This window comes from Colossoma macropomum, unplaced genomic scaffold, assembly GCF_904425465.1.
Source record: "Colossoma macropomum unplaced genomic scaffold, Colossoma_macropomum, whole genome shotgun sequence".
In the NCBI taxonomy this organism is placed as follows: Eukaryota; Metazoa; Chordata; class Actinopteri; order Characiformes; family Serrasalmidae; genus Colossoma; species Colossoma macropomum.
Window position 1 is genome coordinate 7,538,314 of NW_023494798.1, and position 24,217 is coordinate 7,562,530.

Consider the following 24,217-nt stretch of genomic DNA (forward strand, 5'->3'; position numbering starts at 1 on the left):
AAATGCAACAGTTTAATAGGAGGAACAATATGGTTAACATGGTATAGCTATATGGTTTGATATATGGAAGTCTATCATGTTGGTTTTAAGCAAGTGAACAATAGGAGCAAGATTATTCAGGTAAGCTAAGATAATGATTTTAAATAACTTGAATAGCTTCACAGTCGGCCATCAGGCAAAAACATCAAAACCACATATCTTACCATTCGTGCCTCTTGTAATTGCTCTATGTAGACTCTCAGGTACTAAACTGTCACTGGGGCAGTGTCCCTCTTGACACTGGGGTGGGACCCTCAAGGGTACATCTCAGTACCTTTAGTCAGGGAACATAACTGAACCATAATCCACTGAAATGATATGTTCTAAACTGTACTGACTCCACACACCCCGTCTCGTCTCCAGGCTTTGAATGTTTTAAAACATTCTGTTATGAAAAGGTATAAATACGAACTTTTCACCTGGAAAAACGTATGTAAAGTTCACAATCAGACCTTAAACCACTACAACCACTGTTGTACCTTTGAGGGAACATTTACATTGTTTGTACCTTGATGAATGAAAAATGTACCTGCACAGAAGCTTTATTTCTAACAGGGTATGAGATAACTGCGGAAACACATAATACAGATGGTCAGGTGAGCTAGATTTAAACCAATCTTCATTTCAACTATTAGTGCTAGCTACCACAACCACAGATGATGTTAATATAAGTTCAACTAACATTAGTTTCAGCCTCTGTCTGCACATTTTCTTGTACTGTGCATCAAACACTGTGAATAAACCACCTTTTTAAAACTGTAACATGTCAAAATCTGTGCTAAATATATTAAAAGGCATCATTACTCATAGCAACTCTTTACCTAAGTTTCTCATGTTTGATGAAAGCAATAAAGTGAACCCAAAGAAAGTTAAAGCTCCTGTTTCCTGCTCTGAGCAAGTTTTTAAGAACCAGGGGAGGGTGCAACAAAGATGATACACTGAAAATACTGCATTTCTAAATCACGGTTCAAATTGAAGCAATTTTGAATTGACCATGTTCAGGCCTTTGTCCAAAATGGTCAGATTTTTTTCTTATTCCTTCCACTGAAACACATGTTCAGCTCTCTGGAAGATTTGATCTACAGATCATCTTTTGCACAAACTTATAAAGTCCATGTAAGCCTGAGTTCACGCTGTCATTAAAGCAAAGGGGACACACTGTACCAAATATTGAGAAATTCTGCAATTCATGTAAAAAAAAATCTACTGAAAAACTTTGTATTAAATTAGAAAAAAAATCAAAATAGAAGCATTTTTGCCAGCGATCTCAGATTTTGTGCGCACTGTATGCTGCACTGTGAATGTTTCCCCAGAATTCAACACAGGATGGTGTATGAAACTGTAAAAACATGTTTAAAGTTTCATACTGACATGAACAAATTGCAGCAGTGCAGGAATTACAAAGATTCTTTATAATTTATGTTAAGCAGAGAAACATTCTGAGATCATTTTTTATTCGAACCCCAAACGTGGTCCAAACCAGGCCGTGAAATTCGCCAAAGGTGCACATGAGGATGGCCTCTCAGCCCAGAGCCATGAGATTAAGGCAAGAAGGAAGCGAAGAAAAGAAACCATTCATAAGTGCTTAAGCAGGCCCCTTCCTGCGAGGCCTCTGCGCTGATAGACTTATTTGCAGTGACGGACGGGCAGATAGGCATCTTTCAACCCCTTCTATCCCCCGGCCTGTTTATTCAGAGATGACACACAAGCCAAGCTAGCAGTCAGGAGCCCCCGCTCTCGATCCATCTCACTTTCTGACACACACAGGGCGAGATGTAACATAAATTAAAACACGAGCTGTCAGCCGCACTGTTGTCTTTGAGCGGAACGATCGGCAACGTGCGTGATTTGTTGGCTAGAGTTTGCAAGGAGAGGAGAACACAACATTGAGGCCAATCAGCATGGCATGCTGTAAAAATGACAGAGAGAGAATGAGACTGTGTGTGTACAGGAGAGAGAGAGAGAGGGGGAGAGCAAGCTAGTGGCTGGAGGTAAGCCAAGTGAACCCTGGAAAGCCTCCAAGTGAGAGTGATGTAATAGATGTTGAAGTAGTTCTGCTGCTTTGGCAGTTACAGATTCTTTTCTCTTTCTTTCCTCTCCATCTCCACCCCCCCCTCCCAACCCCCATCCCTCCCCCCATCTGCAGCAGGTGAAACATAACAGTCGGCGGGGTCCATTTCACGCGAGCGTGTCGCTATGCCCTCCTGCCAGCACCGTCCCCAATCGCCTGTGTCATCGCTGCCACGCTGATGGAGGGAAGGGGGCACGCCAGTGCCAGCGCCGCTTTCCCCCTGATCCCCCCGCTCGCTAAGATCCTCCCTGGCGCGCACACACACGTATACACTCAAATATCCATGCCATATCCCTGATCCACCCCGAGCTTACACTTTCATGGTAGTAGCAGTCCGTCTGTCTGCGTCCGTGACTGCAGACCTGGTCGTAGGCCAGAAACCGAATGGGCCCGTCGCTGAGGCCATGCAAGGCCACGTACAACAGGACAGTACTGTGAAGAGTTCACACACGCTTACATCAACTAGATTTCATATCAGATTTTTCACATCAAAAGAAACCTGCACACACCTGTAAAGTTCAGTCGGAGAAGCTGGGATGGTAGAAAAATGCCACATTTAAGTTTGTTCCCTGAAGAAGGGGTGCAGAGTTATTTTAACCCAGAAAATCAACAAAACATGTACTTTTACCAAGAGTATTCAAGCTTTTGCATATGACTGCATGCTCTGACCTTCACAGTCATCGGCCCGTTGTGTACATACACCCACCACATACACATGGACACACTAACAGAGACTTTGTAGAAGTCTTTATAGAAAAAAAAACAATGCAAGTTATGTCATGATAATCTCAAGATCTCAAGAAACAGCATTCATTTTGCTGTAATAATGACAAATATTATTAGACATATTATCAGATAATGTTTCCGTAAAAAACAAACGGTCACACTTTATTTGGATGGTTACCTATAGATGCTCTACAGAGACTTAAATCATTAACAAACTTTCTGGTGATGTTCAGTTGATTGTCAACAACATTATGGTTAGGGTTAGGATTAGATGTAGGTTTTACCTTGAGGTTAAGGTGAGGGTTAGGTTTAGGTTCAGATTTAATAAATTCTTTCACACTAAACTTGAAGTTCAGTTGAATTTAATGGATATTTAGTTCAATGTTGCTTAAAGGCCAACTGAGCATTTACAAAGAATCTACAGCAGACCATCCAAATAAAGTGATACCAAACAAACAAACAAATAAAAAACATGTGCATCCGTGGCCTTTTAGGGCTTCCATACCCTTGAACTTTGGAAAGGTGCTATATGAATAAAACTCTTAATCCTAAAAAGTTTAAAATGTTAATATAATATATATATATAATATATATATATATATATATATATATAATATATATATCCAAGTAATTTTGGAGCTATTTCAATTAGTCCATTCATCATCATTAAATTTTTACACACTGTAAAAGATGGCTACCATGTTAAATGATGAAGAAAAATAAAAATAGGAAAAAAAAGAAAAAAATGTAGAAATGTTTTGGACAATGTCGATTAAATCTAATTATCAACATGAGTGCAGAACTGTATACATAAATAGTTAGCTAAGAATGTAGGCATAGACCACTTTATTAAACCCCTACCTGATGACATCAATTTGTGTTAGCCATCCTCTAACCATTCATCAGTGGTCTATTTCTGACCATAGAGTTAAAGACAAAACTAAAATCAATAAATAAATAAATCAATAAATAAATAACCACACACACTTATACAAATACACAGATCAGGGAATATATAATCAATTAAAGTATTTTTTTTATATATATATGCACTTGTAGCATTTTTAGTATTCTGTATATTTTATTTTTTTTATCAACCAATTTAATACAATGCTATTTTTGAGTATTTGTACTCAAAATGCTACAAAAGTGAAGGAATATACAATCCAATGCAAAAATCATACACATTCACAATGGCTCATAAGCACAGGAGCATATAATCAACACTCAAAGAGTGGATACCTAAAACCAGAGGTTTTTAATCAATCAAAGTACTTAAGTACAGAGGTAGTTCTATTCCTTGCCTCTCCACCTCGGAGTACAAGCTGTGCCATATGGTGGGAAGATGCGAACACAAACGGTGACCTAATCGGGTTTGTTTTTTTGCTTAAACAAGATAACACAAGGCTAAGAGTCGCAGAGTGAACTCAATTAGACGTTCTTTTTACAGCCATAAATAAGCTCTGTTGACATGGTTTACACAAGCTATATTTATATGAAAGCTGCAGTGCACTGACTCATCGTGTTAAAATGGAACAGTTTACAATGCGTCCAGGTGTGCATTGTCCCAAACTGCGCTCGCTTCCACACCCACCCAAAGAAAGCTCCATTCATGTGTTCCGAGGTGTGCTTTTGTGCTGGAGCACGCCTCTACAAACACACGGACGGAGCCCTACTGCATGCTAAATTGGGCAGAACCTTGTGAGGAGAGACACTCCAAACAGATCAGCTCTGAGTAAATCCGTCCTCTCACCTCCAACAATTGGCCTAATCTGGAGCAGAACACTGCATTGAATGACTTGAATGGCCGGGCGCTAATCGTTAGCGCTGAGACTGAGAAAGCCGGTTAGGCGGCCACACAGTGAGCCTTTGTGAATGAAACTCCTTCAGTGGTGAGTACAGTGAAAAAAAAAAGCAGAGATTCCTTTCCCTGGAAGTCCACCTCCGCACCTCCGCACATGTGGTAATAAAAGCCTGGGCAATGAATATGCATTGAATTTACTTGATTTAAATGTGTGCATTTGCATGAACAAACTCAAATTATTTGGTACTTTCGGTATTTGAAGGCTATGTAACACTGGCGCTTCATGACACATGCATTGAATAACACATTGAAAAAGCACACATACAGTATTTATAAACCACTTCCCATAATTCTGTATTGTAAAAGTCATATATGCTGTACATAATACAAATGCAGGTTGTAAAAGTATGTGAAAAGCAAATAAAAACAGGAAATAGTGATTTGTAAATCTATTTTGACCTGTGTTGTATCAAAAACAGTACAAAGACAAGATATGTAATGTATTATTTAATCAACTTAGTTGATTCTTCGCAAATATATGCTGAATATTGATGCCAGCAACATGTTTCAAAAAGCTTGGGACAGGGGAATATTGTGTAAACTTCAGAAAGAAAAAAAATAAAATAAAATGACTTTTGACCCCTCAGGCTTGGGACACTTTGACAAACAGCAGTTCAACAGCGTCTGTCGCTGCATCCTCAAATACAAATTACATTGTTTTGTCCAGGACAAAGATAAAAAAGACAGTCCAGATTGTTACCAGCCAAGATCTGTGGTGTGGAGAGGCATAAGTGGGTAACTTGCACATCTATAAAGGCACCGTCAACACATTTTAGAGCAGCCTAAGCAGCCTTCTAGATGCCTTTGTTAAGGACTTGTTTTATGTATTGAGAGTGAAAAAACTAGTCTTTTATACTTTCATCATTTAGTTTAGACCAAAATAATAGAGCCAAACAAACTTAAGTTCCTATGCTGAACGAAGCCTGATCGACCCAGAGGTTCCACTGCAGTTAAGTTGATCAGTACTTAAGTCGTTTTTTGACCTACACTTTTAAAAAAGATGGTCCTTCAAGAGTTCTTTAGTAAAGAAAGTGTTTCTATATAGAATCATGAACACTCAACGAACGCATAATTGCATAATTAAATGGTTCTTTGCATCATGAAAGGGTTCTTCTGACTGATGGAGAATGTGCTATAGATGGTTCCATAAAGAATTGTTGTGAAAACAGTTCTATATAGCACCAAAAAAGGTTCTTCTACTGTTACAAGCTTGACATTGTAGCAATAGAAGCAATAGATATAGCTTTTGTGTGCTATATAGGACCCTTTTCAAAAAGGTTCTACATAGAACCATCTATAGCACATTCTGAAGAACCATTTAATCATGCAAAAAACCCTTTCATCATTAAAAGGGTTCTTTGAGTGTTCATGATTCTCTACAGAACCATTTTCTTTACTAAAAATCCTTAAAGAACCATCATGTTTAAAAGTGTAGGTCAGAAAATACTTAAGTTCTAAGTAACTTAAGTACTAATTAACCTAGTTGCAGTAGAACTTCTGGGTTGATCAGGCTTTATTTAGCATAGGAACTGTAAGTTGGACTGGAAGTTTGTTTGTTGTTATTTTGGTCTAAACTTAATGATGCAAGTATAAAAGGCTAGATTTCATGACTAATGTGTATCATAGTAAAAATTAGGCTAAAATGCAAAGTCAAATATATTGTAAAGCACAAATATTATCAATTGAAACTGCTCAGAAATGAAAAACTGGATAAAAATGGGTACAACTTATAAGTTCTTATAATTGGGTTATAATATCAATTGTCTATCAATAATATTCCCCATAGTTGGGTATAAGAATTATATAAGCTTGCAAAGGCATGTTACAAAATGACTATAAACTATTATTCCATTCCAGAGAAGTTGTTAAGAAAAATCATGTCATGACTCATCAAGTGTTTATGTGTAGACAGGGTTGTGAGTCATAATGAACTATACAAGCTGGGACTGACTTCCCTTGGTGTTAAGTATATATCATTTTATGAACACTACCTACAACGCATCAGTTACAATTCATAATGCAAAAAAACAAACACATGGGTATAGAGTGTAATGCATTTATAGCTTTGCCTTATGAATTCATTATGACATGAATGTGTTCATAGTTTCTCAAAAACATAGTATTCTTAGAAATTCTTACCAAAATTATTGGCCCAAGTAGTTACACTGAAAGACAATTATTGTATTGAGGCAGGCTACTGTAGTCAATTAATGTGGAAATAATTTACATGTCTGAATAAATTCAATGCATCTTTTTTTTCAGTGTAGAAAAGAGTTGTGGATGTACAAAATAAGTTTTGTAAAGGAGATCATTTTCAGCTGAGCTACACCCACTCCCGAAGTTTTATCACACACCTCTATAACCTAAGAATAGCTCCACCAGTTTGCATTGAAGTGTATAGTTATTGAATAACAAGTTTTAGTATATAATAAGTCTGAGATTTTAAGAGGTTAAAGTGAAAAGTGAAGCAATAGAACATGAGAGGGAGCACGTTACTGTGAATAATGTCATGGCTGTGATTCAGCCACAGGCACGAGCCAAAGGCAAGTACCATGGATCACAGCAATGATGTTATTTGCATGAACATTTGGACTTAAGTTCAGCTGTTTTTCTATAACATTTCAGTAGAAAAAAAGTAAAGCAAAGAAGGCTTGAGCATTATACTGTATCTCAGGCAGAGAAGAAGAACTGGACAGTATAGCGCATGCAGGCAAAATGCTCTTTTATTTCTAACAGACAGTGAAATGACCATCCCAGTGCCACTCCATCTTGAAACACAGGGGAGGGGTAAGATGTGAGGACATGATGAAAGAAGACAGTGGACAAACACACATAATAAAACTAATCCTTTTAGGATTACAATAAATACTACACTACACTAAACTACAATAACAACTAAAAAAACAACAACAACAACAGCAAATGTTCCAACCAGGGCAATCCAGAAATTGTGGGTGGAACTGGTAATGATGTCACTGATCGATCAAACACAGTCATCATATCATCACGTTGTGACACTGGAGTCAGATGACCTCATAAAAAAAAAAAAAATTGCTAGCCAGAATTGCTGTCTGTGACCCCCGAGTCAATCCCAACTGCAATTAAAAGGTAAAATAAAGCTTAAAGCTCCACCATTGCGACTGCTGTTTGTGCTCATTGTTAACAGTAGATTCACATGACAAATCATGTGATGGGAAATGGACACAAGTACTCAGGCAGGGTACCAAAAGTCCTTGGCTCGATTTTGTAATCGAACCATTCTGTACTGTATTTGAACAGCATTGCAGTGAAAAAAATAGGTCAAACCAGATTGTGAAGTTGGAACTAACTTGATATAAAAACCATCAACTGATTTCTGTGTGAAAAGCTTCAAGTTATTAAAACATTGTGAGGAGTAACACCCCTTAACCATGGTACAATCTCTGTAACATGTCCTCTCATGGTGTATTGCCTCATTTGATTGGTTACACTTGCACATTCATTCATGCAAAAATATTTGGATATAGAAACTGACTGCACAAATACACACACCTTAAAATCAAACAGTGAGAGTGTCTTACACACTGCACAACTTACCTATAGATTGACACTCAGTAAATAATAACAGCACCCATACACACATCCTACAGTTATATAGTGTATTGACTTGATGCACTCTGACTGGCCCCGGTGCTATGCTTTTCTGTAGAATCCCCAGCCAACACCTCTGTGATCATATCATGCACATGTTACAGCCATTAGATAAACAAAGCAACACAAATACAGCCTGAGTCATCAGTTCCAGCTCAGTTTAGTGATTTCCCTACTCAAACATACCCAGGCCTGCCAAAGCAGGATTTCTTGATTAGCCAGCTAACTTTAAGCTTCAATCTAAAGCTCAAGATGGTGGGACACTTTTTACTGGGCTACATCACCATGGCAACTGCACACCTAACCACTCACAGGTTTGGGATTTTTTTTAACGCAAACAGCTGGACCAATCAGGAAGAGCTTCTGACCAATCAGGGACAGACTTTAAACAGACGTGAACTTGTCTGGGCCCTTTCGAGACAGTTTGCTTTTCTTTGTGGTGTCAATCGCGTGAAAAATAACGTTCAGCTTTTCAATGGAGCACAAAAAGCATAATATGTAACTATCAAGTATATAACGTAATCTTAATTAATAATAAGTACTGACAGAGTGGCAGTGGCGACAGGTTTATATCATTATATATCATTTACTTTATATATATTTGCATAGCATGATTTCTTTTTTTTCTTGAAAAATTAGCCACTCGACTCCTCATGTACTTCATTTTCAAGTATAAGTCAAGTCAAAGTTTATCTATATAGCGCTTTTTACAACAGGTGTTGTCACAAAGCAGCTTTACAGAAAAATCCAGGTCCAAGCCCCCATGAGCGTCGCCAATGGTGACAGCGGCAAGGAAAAACTCCCTAAGAGCAAGAAGAAGAAACCTTGAGAGGAAACAAGACTCAAAAGAGGAACCCATCCTCGTCTGATTGACACCAGATAGCAAACAGCATTAGTATAAAATATTAGAATATAAAATGGGGAAAAACAGGTGGAGCAATGGTTAATTAGATAGTTTGAGTTTATGCAGCAGCAGCAGGAGGGTCAGTTCATGCAGGTGAGGTTTGCAGCTTGGCAGATCACCCAATAGAATTGGAGCTGTGGTGACTCTAGCAGCTCTGGTGGCTCCCATGTGGCGACTCAGGCAAAACATCACTCAGGGGCTCAAATGTCATGCTTTTATGTGCATGAGGATTGAACATAGTTTGAGTATCTAAATTTGGGTGAAGAGATAAAAGTGTCACTAGCATAAAATGAGGTACCCATGGCAAATAATCAACTGTGCTGGACTCTGGCCCTCCAGGACCAAAACTGATGATCCCTGCAGCATGTCTATATGACTTTGGTAGCCAAGATGTAACTTTTAGGTCTACATGAGATACATTTTGAGAAAGCATGGCATGATCATCAAAAAGGTCTAAATATTTGATATATTTTTAAGGATAATTTCTTTCTTAAAATCACTCAAACTGTCAATAATATAGTGGCAGTGCCTTCACCTGCTGCTCTGTATATAAGGAGGAAGACCCCCTCCCAGGTTCAGCAGGCTGCCCCTTTTGTATAGTCCAAAATAAAGAGCTTTGGTTGGGTTCACAGCTTTACTTTCCTCATCAAAACCATCTGTAATATCAACATGAGTGAAGACATACAAGGTTGAAATGTAGCAAAGCAGCTTCTGGTGGCAGTCCGGCACTTTTATAGATAGAAACGTTGTGTAAGTACTGGTTATGTTACAAAGTGTCCACAAAGCAGGTGAGTCGAGAATGAATGGGTTGCAGCTTAAAAAGATTGAAAACCACTGCATTCAACAACCAGCTAATGACATGGATATGACTGGCATGTTTTCAGGCAAATAAACATATTTAGTTTCTCATCCTTGAGTTTTTGCCTATGGGAGGTCTTTAGCTTGTAAACGTACTCACTTAATCTTAAACACTAGATCCATACACCAGTTGCATAGCCAGAATTTCTGGTGACACTTTCTATGAATGTCACCTTTGTAAGCATCTATAAACACTTTCATAACATGTTATAACACATTCATAAGACATTATAAACATAGCTATAAATATTTATAAAAATGCAGCATACGTTATAGCCATGTTTATTATGCATTATGAATTGTTAACATAATACATTATAAGTACTGATCATAACAAATGATAAGAGCTCATAAGTTGTATTTGTCCGCTCTAAGTAAAGTGAAGCGTACTGTACTAAAGCCTCCTCCAGTGTTAAGAGTGAGGCTTCAAGTTGAAGTATTTACTGAAGGATTTACTGAAACACTAAAACATACATAATAAAGCACATTCAGGCTTCAAATGTCAGATATTAAACTAGTGCTGCCATCAGTGTTTTACCCAATGTGGGAAAGGTAACACCACCGTTAGCTTGGTATTTGTCTTTACTTTATGCTCTCCAAGCTTGGACTGACTTCTTTGGCACTGACAGTATAACATGTTATCAACACTACTTATAATGCATTATATTAACAATTTATAATGTATAATAAACATGGCTATAAAGTGTTATTCAGTGTAATTCTTTTTTATAAATATTTATAACCATGTTTATAATGCCTTATGAATACATTATAACATGTTATAAATGTGTTTATAGATGCTTACAAAGGTGACATTCATAGAAAGTGTTACCAAATTTCTTTTCAGAGGGGGGCCTGATTACAAGTTGAGGGGCCCAGCTAGGAAGAATAATGTCTCAGAGAAAATGCAATAGTGAGGAAAACAACCACCTACTTAAGTGTAGCTACCATAACCAGAGAGATATAAATTGATACCTATGGTCACTGACCTCATGTTTCGTCTGACAACATACGATAATAGGAATTGACTAATTGACTAATTGCCTCCCTTCAATTTTTCAAAATTACAAAAAGCTATTCTTGGAAAGCTAACAAGCTAACAGGCTCCCCTAATAATACAGTTTGGCTTTATGTTAAAGTACTTACTGAAAACTGCAGTCTATACATTGAAATATGTTACATGGATGAACTGAATGTACACCACCGTTAGCTTAGTGCTAACATGACACTGCAAACCCCATAGTTTGTTGAAATGAGCAAACAGGATACTTGTGAAGGAAGTTTCTGCTATATAATGACATATCACTGCTGTCGGAACGAAACCTCATATCTTTTTATTTTGTCATAATTTGAAATGTTGCCTGTTACATTGTATGTAAATTTCATAAAGAATGGACCAAAAGAAACGGCCCTAAATGACTTGGAAAAAAGTCTGGTTCCATTGACTTGCATTAAAAATAAAGTAGGTTTTTTTTTCCGTTTTCTATAATGTTATCAGTTTAAAGATACAAGGCTTTCTTCTGAAAACAGCAATATATAACAAAATAAACAAATAAATAAGTCCACAAACTCATTTGAATACCCCAAGCTTTATTTTATGTTGACAAAACTTGTACCGGCTATACAATAAAGTGTTCTACATAGTCTAATATGTCTGTACTGTTAACATTTTCCTAAAATTTAATATGTAATATTGTATACACCTGTACAACACATTTAAAATATCATATTGGCTTGAAAACAATACATTATGTGGAAATTACAGAAATTTTTTACAGTAAATTCCCTCAATCTGTAGAAACAGAGTAATGCTGTGTTTACATTTTGTTATTGGCCGGAAGTGTTGCTCTAGCAACTCAAACTCTAACTAACAATAACAGGAACCCAAAAACAAATCAACAGAACAATCAAAAACAAAAAGAAATAATTGTACACACATACACACACACACACACACACATACACATACACACACATACACACACCTTTCTGCACATACCTGTGTGTATTAGGCAAGCACAGATTTGCCCTTGTTCCAGGCTGTACTGAGATCAATCAGAACGATGAGATAATTAATTCATAATCAAAACAGGCGTTGATGTCTGAACAGGGTTTTATTGCAGATTGATTTATTCCTCAGTCAAGAAAATGATTAATTGAGAGTTTTATTTTACTGAATTGGTTGTTGAGAGAAAGATTAAGTGCCCCACCTTTAAACAGGTAACTGGAAGGCCATGAACTTTGTCACATTCTTAAAGATTCATTTTCATCTTTAAGAATTAAACAGAATGGTTTTGTCACATTTAAGACTGATATATCATCACTGTTAGAATGTTTTATATCTCCGATATTTCAGGAGAAGGAAAAAAAAAAAAACACTATATTCTTCGCATTAGAAGTTAATGTAACTATAATGAAAGTTATTTTTGTAGATGTTTTCAAATTATGTAAAAAAAGGCTTTAACAACTTGTTACAAGTAGTTAAGCAGGTCAAGAACTATCATTACAAACTGTCAGCTGATTACAATTCCAGAGCATAATGGATTCTCTGAGTCTTCAAATCCTGTACCAACACTCAACAACCAAGAGCTCCTCTATTAGATAACTGATGCCTACAAAAGGATATAAAATGATGTTAAGGACATAAGAGGAAATAAAGGATATTAAAGCATTTCCAGCTCCTAAATTCCACTGTCCAAAGTTTTATGATGAAATGGCAGTAAAGGGGAACTGTGGAAGAAAAAAGAAGATCTAGAAAAAGCAAATCAAACCCCTATATGACCTACATTTTGTCCTGCTCCCACCTGCAGACCCAAACAGCTGGTTTCTATTCGCGTTAGTCACAAATTAACATGCCTGCCTTTTGATAGACTTGCCTTTACTTGGCTTTATTGCCATTTATTCACCTTTATTATAAGCATTTTCCACAGCTGTTGTCGTCCGACTGCCTTAGGGCTCCAGCAATTTATGCCATTTGCATGATTGTTCATGTGATTGGTTGATTTTACTTAGAACTAGTTTAGAACTTCTGTTTGGAATCTATTTAGAATCAATACAGAATCTATAACTTTTCTTGCTGTTATATTTTATTTATATATGCCAAGTGTTATATGATTGTTATCAATTTATTTTTGGCTATTTATTAGTTTGCAAGATTTTTCTACATGTGTGTGTTGTTCCACTCCTGCCCTCACTGGGCTGGTTAACTGTATGCTAGTTAATCAAGTCAAGTCAAATTTTATTTATATAGTGCTTTTTACAACAGGCCTTGTCACAAAGCAGCTTACAAGCCCCCATGAGCGTCGCCAATGGTGACAGTGGCAAGAAAAACTCCCTAAGAGCAAGAGGAAGAAACCTTGAGAATTGAACCAAGACTCAAAAAGGAACGTATCCGCCTCTGGTCAGCACCGGACAGCAAAACAATTATAAGGTTCTACCACTGGTATAAAATATGAAAAATACAGAAAAGAGCAAAGCAGGTAAAGCAATGGCTCTGATTTAGTAGGTTCAAGTCTGTGCAGCAGCAGCATCATCAGGAAGGTCAGTTCATGCAGGTAAGGTTTGCACATTGCATGTACAGCAGAAAGTTCCATGGTGGTCAAACTGGTCCAGGAGATGAGCAAGCAGTGGGCACCACAGAGGTGCTTCTCCCCACAGTCATGTGCCATATTTTGAAGAAAAAAACAGATTTTTCTGCAATTTTAACTACAATAATCTATACATGACATAAAAAATCAAATGCCAAATAAATATTATTAAATATATAATGAAAGTTGTTGTCCCCAGGAGTCGTGACTGGTGTTACAGCGTACCAAAAAATCTTGATATAAAAATCACACTGATGACATCACTCGACTTCCTTTTACCTGTTTTCTGAGGATCTATGAAGAAAAGCACATGCGGAGTCCACTGTGTCTTTCAGTTATCAGAGATTTTCTCATTTAGCTCATGATTTCATATGAAGCTTTTAGCTGAAGTCACTGGTGTGACCGACTTTATTCTGAGGCAATTGTGAAAAAATAGAATACAAATGGATTAAATTCCATATTTTAGTGGATATTCCATGATTGACAACATGTGGTTTGATGCTCAGTAGCAGCCATTTTGTAAAATTAATTTTTCATCAAAAACTTCACTGGTGTTCCCTTTATTATGTGTAACACCAATGAGGACAATGAGTGACTCCTATGGACAGATAGAAAAGTGGACGTTTCTGTAGAATGACTCATTTGCTTATTTATGGGTCAAAATAAACAAAAATTAATAATTTGGCCAAATTTTGCTACAATTACAATGGGTTGTTTCTGCAGCTTATTTCCAGATATACAGATATTATGGACTGGGGAGTGAATTATTCTTTAAATCTTTAACAATATTCACACAATACAAGTAAAACAGTTTTTTTTTTCATAATAGAAACAGACTATATACTCTGTATTGCTAACACAGAATAAACCATCAGAAATTAAGTGAGATAAAAAAGTAGGTAATGGAAATTACCTGGCTATCTTCCTCAGGGATCATGAACAGTCGTTGTGGAGCATTAGTCAGATAAAGGCATGCCAAATTTAATAACACTGCAAGTGCGCTGTTGGGCAAAATACAATAATGGTGGTTAACTCACTCCAATGAGTGACTGAACAAACAGCCAGCGTTCCCCTGGAAACTCATAAATGACGACTTGCACGAGCACATTCTCCTTCTGGAGTCAAAGTCAACAGACAGGGGTGCCAGGAAGAGCGATATTACTTCTGGAAATGAACGTGGCTGGCCTGGTTAAAGACATTGGCCTTAATGGACTGCAGGGGAAAAGGGTGCATTAGCCGGATTCAGTGTGATTGAAAATAACACACTTAGAGTGAGACTCGGCGTCCTCCGGCAGCGGTGGCCCAAAGTCCCGAATTAGCGTCCGTCCCTGTTAGTCGCACACTCACACAGACACGCAGTTATTAGTCACCAGAGAAGAGCCTGGGCACCATTCAGGAGAATAGTTTCCTTTATGAAGCAGCTCATAAAGAGAGAGAGAGAGAGAGAGAGAGAGAGAGAGAGAGAGAGAGAGAGAGAGAGAGAGAGAGAGATAGAGAGAGAGAGAGATTAAAATACCTGAAAACCAGACTTGTGTGATATTATTAGCACATCACTTTGATCAGAATAAACAAGCACAGTTACTTTCTAATTCAATTTTCACTTAATAGCACTGACAGACTTGTAAAAAAGGGGGATTAAAAATGACAGTACAAGTTTAAGAGATGAAAAGGTGATCAATAATTGTGCGGTTGGCACTCGAATAGTTATCTTTGCAACTGTGATGCACCCAGTCGAGCAACTCTTGCTGATGCAATGTCAGGAAAATCACAAGCATGACAGTTGAGTGTAGAGAATACATATTTCATTCATGTAAAAAAATATATCATAAAAAAAAGTGCCAAGACTTTTGCACAAACCAAATGTTATGTTTTATTTTTACAATATGTTATATTCAGGACATAAACAACAATGTGCATTACAGTGTGCAGAAGTGTGTTTTGTATGTGTTACTTATTTTCACTCAGAAAATGGACAAAACACGTAATTTGACCAGGGGTGCCAAAACTTTTGAGTGTGGCTGTAGAAGAAGAAGAAGAAGAAGAAGAAGAAGAAGAAGAAACAAAAACAACAAACTGACAATGGTAGCAGCAGCAGCAGCAGCAACAACAACAACAACAACAACAACAACAACAACAACAACAACAACAACAAGACAATAATAATATTATTATTATTATTATTATTATTATTAAGTACAAGTTTTTCATTTTTCAGAAAATATTTAAGAAGAAATTAGATACAAAATAAAAATATTTGCATTAAGAAAGAGAAAGTCAAAGGTAAATAAATGAAAACACAGGGATTTCCAAAAATACTTAAAAGATATAGAACTTCCAAAACTGGACATCTGAGTATATTTGATTGATGAGTCTGAATTTGTTATTGGATTAATGTGAGAAGCAGAAAATGCAACCAACTTCTAAGACTGAACTTTGGAGGTATGCAAAAAATCCCTGCAGATTTCTTTGGGAAACTGAAAGCAAGTCTCCAGAAAAGAAGAGAAGGCGCAATAAATGTAAGAAGTGGATGCAAATAACGAAAAATTGATATGTAGTTATTGAGGCTTCTGTTTAATTTTCTGTTAAGTACATTTTATGTTTTTACCAAGTCTGAAAAATCCTTAACTCGTACCTAATAGCTGTTTTGTCCAGAAATTACATGAATGAACAGGTGGCATCTGCACTAATAAAATAAATGAATAAATAAGAAAGATTGGCCAAAATGGATACATTAAGCTTTATATTAGGGGGCTAGTATAATATAGTAACCTAGTATAGCTTGTTCATTTCTTTAAATGTGGAAGTCTTGTGGGTAAGTTTGCAGACAACCTTTTACAGAAAGTCAGTATTTTTTCCACTTAAAACAGCTGAAAAACATTGCCAAGTTAGTTTGTGTTTAATGTGAGACCAGATGTTCCCACAGTCTTGGAATCTTGACTCTGACAATCTAAAACCATCAGTAAAAACCATTAATATTTTGGGGGTTTTTTTGTGCAGGAGAGCAGTAAGTCAGTGTTCGTTAACTACCAATGAAAAGTGTATTGTGAACTAATTTCTCACAATAATGATGAATATCGTTGTACTGTCCACCCAAGAACAACGGCTTAGATAATGAATCACCAGTCAATGCATTCAGTTGATTTATATTTGCATGTTCACATCGGTCTAATTTGGCCGATCATTCCCTGCAAATAAACATTAGCCAGCTCTGCTTTGTGAAGACGCTGAAACAATGACTATTTGCAATTTGTCCACACCGATGTCTAGTGGCAAGGCTTATTTTAAAGGTAGCAGCTGCCACCCTGTGCCGCCTATGCAGTCACACGGCTCATTATGGGCCTTCAAAGGCCCACAAAATCCAACTAGCAATGCAAAGCATCAAACTGAGTGCACAGTTGATTCCTTTGGCACCTTCCTATGGAAAACTTTCCGCATAGTACTTAGAGATATTTAAGATATCTAGCCTTCAGCTCTCTATAAGTGTCAGGACTTTTGTTGTATAATGCAAAGGTATTTTCTTGTAAATGTATTACTGTTTTAAGAGAACTAGAGAAACACTAAGCAAGCCAAGGAGTCCAATAGAAAAGAACACAGATGGACAATGGAGCACTGGGCTTTTCTCATTGCTGTATGCACTCCCTCTGTCTCTCTCTCTCTCTCTCTCTCTCTCTCTCTCTCTCTCAACGGCCACCATCAGCCACGGCATGGAGCTGCTGTGACCTAATAGCTATAAAATGCCAAATAAAACTTATGGACACCAATTGCCATGTAGCTCTGGCCGTGGACCACAGTGCATCATTGTTATGGAATGATGAGGTCATAGCGCAGGCTGACTATCAGTCTCACTCCACTCTGCACTCTTAATTGGAGAAGAAAATTATTAATTGATATTTATGCTTTGTGATGTCATGTCTGTGGGGTCCCCCCCCCCAACCCATCTTTCATATGAAGGCAGTGCAGTTGTATTATTTTTATGTCACACTGCGTAACTCCTGTCCAATAACGTGCCACTGGAACTTGCTGCAGGCCTGACACTCATGTTAATAATAATACAAGTAATAAAAATCATAATAATAAAAGTTAGTGGCATCATTGCGAAGGTGGTTTCGTGTTGCCGAAAGTGAAATGCAGTGCATGATTATTTCAAATACATAGTAAACACAGCAAAACCACAGGGTGAATTGCACAATTGCCAAGCTAAGCATGTAATCAGTGCAAAAGTGCATTACCACCACAATATATGTGCTATAATAACTCCAATTAAGTAGAGGTAATTATACAATTACAGATGCATCGCACTCAAAACAAACCCTCTTTCCCTCTCCTCAGACGGAATTGTTTGGTCCGCTGCCCGAATCAGGTATGAAATATGCACGTATAGTATTTCATGTAGGTTTTCATCGTTTGGCAGGTATTAATTAACGAGGGGAGTCTGTAAATCTGTCAAGAAGGGAGATGGCCTCCTTAACTGGCTCCTTGGCTCTTACTCAAAGTGGAAACTTGCATCAGAATGCCCTGGTACATTTTATTCCTCTGTTTACAGAATTCCACTGAGTAGAATCACATAAGAGGATGATTCAGAGGATCAAAACACGTCCTGTGTATGGTGCACGTCTTGTGCGCACTTTTCAATCTTCAGCTCATCATTTTCAGTGCTGGGCTGATTAAAATCCTCAAGTCTGGAGTAACGAGTTAAGGTGATGAACATCAATGCTTCTAATGTCAGATCACCCCCTGCTGTTTAAACGAATCAATACAAAAAGAGTCATTTTTGCTACAGTAGAAAATCATTCAATCATAATGACTCCAAACCAACACTGTAAAGAATTTCTGTAATTTCTACAAAAATATGGTGTCTTCAAGCCAGTACAACACTTTAAACATGTTTTAGAGCTTAATACAGCATCTTATGTTAAATTATGGGAAAATATTTACATGCAGTACATGCAGATTAAACTGTATTGAAAACCTTATTGTATGGCTACTGTAATATTACAGTGACAGTACTGTACATTTCTGATTAAGCAAATGTCCATAAATGTAAATGTTAAAGAAGTTGAGCTGCATATATGAGCCAGAGTGAATTGCATAAATTTATACTCACAGCGAAGTTTAGCTTATAGCATGCTAGATAACCTGTATAATGCATACATGCCATTGTATGAATCATTCTACTACATTTGCTCACTCTTGAAAGAGATAAAACCACTCAGACCGTTTAACACCAATAAAACAATCATAACACTTTTATATATGTTATTATTGTTTCAATAGTGACAATTTTAGTTAATTTGGAGCATAGTTCAAAAGTGCTAGCCAGTACATGACAGCTTTGAACAGTTGTTCACACATAAAGTCATAATATTTTTGATAAATACACAAAAAGTTTATTTAATTGTAAAAATTGAGTTTCAGAAGTGATAGTTTTTAATGTTCCACACTGATTTTCAGAATTCAAAACAATGGCATCTAACTGCTCACTATGTGGCCATGAGGGACAGGGATGCAGCCTCACTTCCCTGCTCTAAAACACAGGGGTGTGGCTAAAATAAGGCTCCGCCTATGGACTAAACTTTTTGTGTTTGGAAATGACATGCAATCGTGGGAGTTTTAAAGTAAATTAAAAAAAAAATAAAAACTCATAATAAAGCTACATCTTTCAACTTCACTTTAAAAGAAGTCAAAAAGATCTTTTTATAATACAACACTGAAAAAAAATACAAACAAAATGTAAGTATTGTAAGGTGAAATTTAATGGTTAGGGTTTGGGATCTCCCAATATAAATGACCATATAAGGGATGATGTAAATATTTATTTATTTGTTACAATGAATAACATTATATAAGGCTAATAATAGATGTGTTAGGTTGGGAAATATACAATATTTCATAACAGTTCACTGTAGGACTGTGTTCATAAGGCCATTTGACACCTACAAAAGCTTGAGGCAAACCTACATAAACATTTCAAAATCACTGGGTGTGTTTGGGATTATTTCGATCATGAGGAGCAGAAAATGCAACCAACTTCTTAGACTGAACTTTGGAGGTGTTGGAAAATGTGCTTGCATGTTTCTTTGAACAACTGAAAGCAAGTCTCCTGAAAAGAGTGGGAGCCGTAATAAGGGCAAACGGTGGATACACTTCTTCTGTGTAATTTTCTGCTGTTATTCCCTCATGCTGAACAACGAATAACTTAATGGCCATTTTGACTGGACACTAAAGACTGGTCCCTGACTTTTGCACATTACTGTACAAATGTTTTATTTAGTGTGGGCAAATGTATGGCCTGTTTGGTTTAGCGCACAATTACTAAATGTACAATTTGTTGATAATTCCAACCTATCCTAACTTGATTTACAATAACTGTACAAGGCTGGCTGTTTATGAAGTATGAAAGAAAGTGAGCCATCTGTGCTGGTGGTTTAAGCCAGTGGCTTCAGTAAGCTAAGCAGATGAAGAATGATTAACCTTGCTAAAATGAAAATGCCTTTATTGGCCGAGCATCAGTTAGGGTTGCCTGACGATGCCGAAATCCCCACCCTGGAGGGCGTGAAAAACAAAGTGGGTGACCCTCATGTGCTTTTTCTCCCCCCCTCTGGCCCATTGTTCTTTATTCTCTCTCTGAGTAACTGTGACAGTGGGACGGGTCCGCTGGCGTATCCTTTGCGCCCCTCCGTCCTGTCCCGTCAGAGTCCGCGGTGGGCTCCGTCGCCGTGGCGTCGCGGGACATTCTTTCCCACAAGCGGACGCATAGTTGCAGCCTCTCCTCATGCGCCGGGGGCCCGCGTCTCTCCGACAGGCGCGGGCCACTTCAAAGTCCGGCCGCCCCACAGCTGCAGGCTGTCAGCCCGGTGCCCCGCTCCAGTTTGTAATCATTATTAAAGGCTTGACCCCGGAGGCATCTCTGCCGCTGTTCACACCCCCTCCACCCCAACTCACACACACTTACACACACACATGAAGCCCTGTAGAAGAGCTCGGCTCAATATGACTCCAGTTGCCCTGCACCCGGCCGGGTACCCAGGGGTGAACAGAGGGAAAGCAGAGTGCGGCTAAGGCTTTTCACTGGCGAGGGCCTTCGTACATTTAGCGTAATGGCTTATTCTGCGCTGCAGTATATTTTCTAGTGACAAATTGCTCACTGTAGGTTCAAATGTACTTTATATCACAAGGTAGAAAACAATTAGAGGCTAAAAAGGAACTCACAAAAACTCAATCTCCGTTTTTTTTTTATTTCATGATGAATGATCAAAAGAAATGGTTCAAAATGACTTGAATTCTGATTATATTTTATGTATATATATTCTAAGTGAAAGAAAGTTAACAAATCCTCTACAGAGAACACATTTCTGCACAATGTACTGCACAATTACTGTTAATATATTGAAAAAAAAATAGAAAATAAAATTTGTATTGTATATTTTATGTTTTGCGTTTTCTTTTATGTGTTTTACGTTTTCTTTTCCCAATATGTGAAACTCTGGAAGTAAATAGAAATTGTGTACAAAACCCTTCAGAAAAAATATATATTTGGTCCTTGTCCAGGATGTTAACTTAATTTAACCTAGAAAATCAATAAAACACTGCTCAAATATGAGTACATATATAGATAAAAATAAGTTTGTAATATGGTAATTGTTCTGCAAACTTAAAAAAAAATAGCTAATTTGCTAATTTAGCATATTGAAGAAAGTGAAAATGCCATAACTTTTGCTTACAATAAACAATAATTGAACATCATAGATTTTGGTGGATTTTGTGGTAAATAGTTTGTTTTTTTACATTTTACTATTTCTTGGCAAATTTGTAAAATTGACCACGCTGAAGCCTTTTTAAGCCAAATCCCTTTATTGAAGCATGTATCAGGGTAACTCTTGAAATTCTCTTTGAAGGTTTTTAAAATTCTGAACTTTATGTAAACATTTTAAAGATTTTAATTTTCACTCAAATTGTAATGTGAGTGACATAAATTGCAATGAAGAAAGGCATTGAAGTAGAAAAGAGGATTTTGTGGTAAATAGTTTGTTTTTTATATTTTTTTTTAATAATTAGTTTTATTGTAGAAAAAAAAAACATTTTGAATTTCATCAAAAAAATCTAGCACCAAAAACAGAAAAAGGCACATATCAACAGAATGCAAGTTGTTTTATCTATAACCAATAAGTTTATACTTTCTGCACCTGTAGCTGCATGCAGAATTTCATTTACTCGTCTTTAGAACTTTAAGCTGCCTTTCTTGCCTTATTGCCACTTGCAACATTCTGACAAGCCCCACCTCTGTTAATTACTGTTGTTATGTCCATCAAACTTTTAGCTCTGGCTGACAGTCTAAAAGGTTCAGTAGCACAAAAGAAAATTTCAAAGCTCCACTGTAAAAAGTGTCTCATCAGATCTACTTAAAAAAACACTTCATGTGGTAACAAGTAAATTAACTAGTTTTGTTCGACCTAAATATATACTTTGAATGAGCAATTCTTTCAATCAAAGTATTTTTTGAGTTGAATAAAAATAGTTGAATTGCTTGTTACCACATTAAGTAATTTTTAGTAGATCTGACGAACCGCTTTTTACAGTGTATGATGAGCAAAATGAAGAGCAAATATTCAAGATTCTGCACTATTTCTAGGCAAATTTGTAACATTGACCATGCTGAAGCCTTTTTAAGCCAAATTCCTTTTATTGAAGCATGTATCGGCTAACTCTTCATATTCTCTTTGAAGGTTTTTAAAATTCTGAACTTTATGTAAACATTTTAAATATTTTACTTTTCACTCAAATTGTAATGCGAGTGACATAAATTACAATGAAGAAAGGCGTTGAACTAGAAAAGAGGACATTCGGACTCCACTGTACATGTAACAAAATATCAGTCTACACTGTAAAAAGTGGCTCATTAGATCTACTTAAAAAATACTTCATGTGGTAACAAGTAAATTAACTAGTTTTATTCAACTCAAAAACTACATTGATTGAAAGAATTGTTCATTCAAAGTATTTAGGTTGAATAAAACTGGGTAATTTACTTGTTACCATATGAAGTAAATTTTTTTAGGTAGATCTGACGAGTCACTTTTGACAGTGTACAAGTGCATTTATGTTGGTCTTTATAAAGAATGTTTTAATAGCAGATGTGTGTACAGTCCTATATAATCTGACTGATTTATCAAGCTGCTTATAGCTCTCTTAAAAAGTTAACCTAGTTAGTTAAACAATCTTTATTTAGACAACATTATTTAGACATTAAATCACAAAGAGTGTTAGTAAATACTGTACGGATACTGTTTAGCTTGCCTTAGAGTAAGCTTAAATAGGCCAATTAACTTAACAGCTTGGAGTTCAGTTGGCTAAGAGGCGAGTCATTCATCATTTTGCAAATGGTCAAAACTGTTTTAAACTTTGATTCTTTGCAAAAACTTAACTTCATTATTTACTGACTGCTGGTTCTTGAGCCAATAGGTGTGTTGGTTCAAGACCTTCATACTTCGGCCTTGATGAATGAAGATTCTCAAAAGTCACAGAAAACATTACCACAATTGTGAAATTTAAGCTGAAGACTAGTTGCCATATACAACATTTAGGCATAACATTATGACCACCTCCTTGTTTCTATGCTCAATGTCCATTTTATCAGCTCCACTTACTATATAGGTGCACTTTGTAGTTCTACAGTTACAGACTGTAGTCCATCTGTTTCTCTGCATACTTTGTTAGCCCCCTTTTACACTGTTCTTCTGTGGTCAGGACCCCCATGGACCCTCACAGAGCAGGTACTATTTGGGTGGTGGATCATTCTCAGCACTGCAGTAACACTGATGTGGTGATGGTGTGTTAGTGTGTGTTGTGCTGGTATGAGTGGATCAGTCACAGCAGTGCTGGAGTTTTTAAACACTGTGTCCACTCACTGTCCACTCTATTAGACACTCCTACCTTGTCAGTCCACCTTGTAGTTGTAAAGTCAGAGACGATAGCTCATCTGCTGCTGCACAGTTTGTGTTGGTCATCCTCTAGTCCTTCATTAGTGGTCACAAGACGCTGCCCACAGGACGCTGTTGGCTGGATATTTTTGGTTGGTGGACTATTCTCAGTCCAGTGGCGACACTGAGGTGTTCAAAAACTCCAGCAGCACTGCTGTGTCTGATCCACTCAGACCAGCGCAACACACACTAACACCCCACCACCACCACATTAGTGTAGATCTACAAAGTGCACCTATATAATAAATGGAGCTGATAAAATGGACAATGAGCGTGGTAACAAGGATTATGTTAATATTAATGATAATGTTATGCTGTTAAGATCAGTGTAAATAATTGCAATTAACAATTTGATCTGTTCTTTTTCACTTCATGCAACTATTAACTCATTTTCTCAGCCATAAAATGCAGGAGGTCACCCTGTTTTTGAGCTGTGATTATTGTTTTTACTGGATTTCCATCTTCATAGGTGAGCAAGCATGTCAGCATGTGTTTTCATTGTGTTTATAGTTGTACAGGATTGTTTAAAATGCTGAAAGCTGCAGTTGTTGTTCTGTCCCT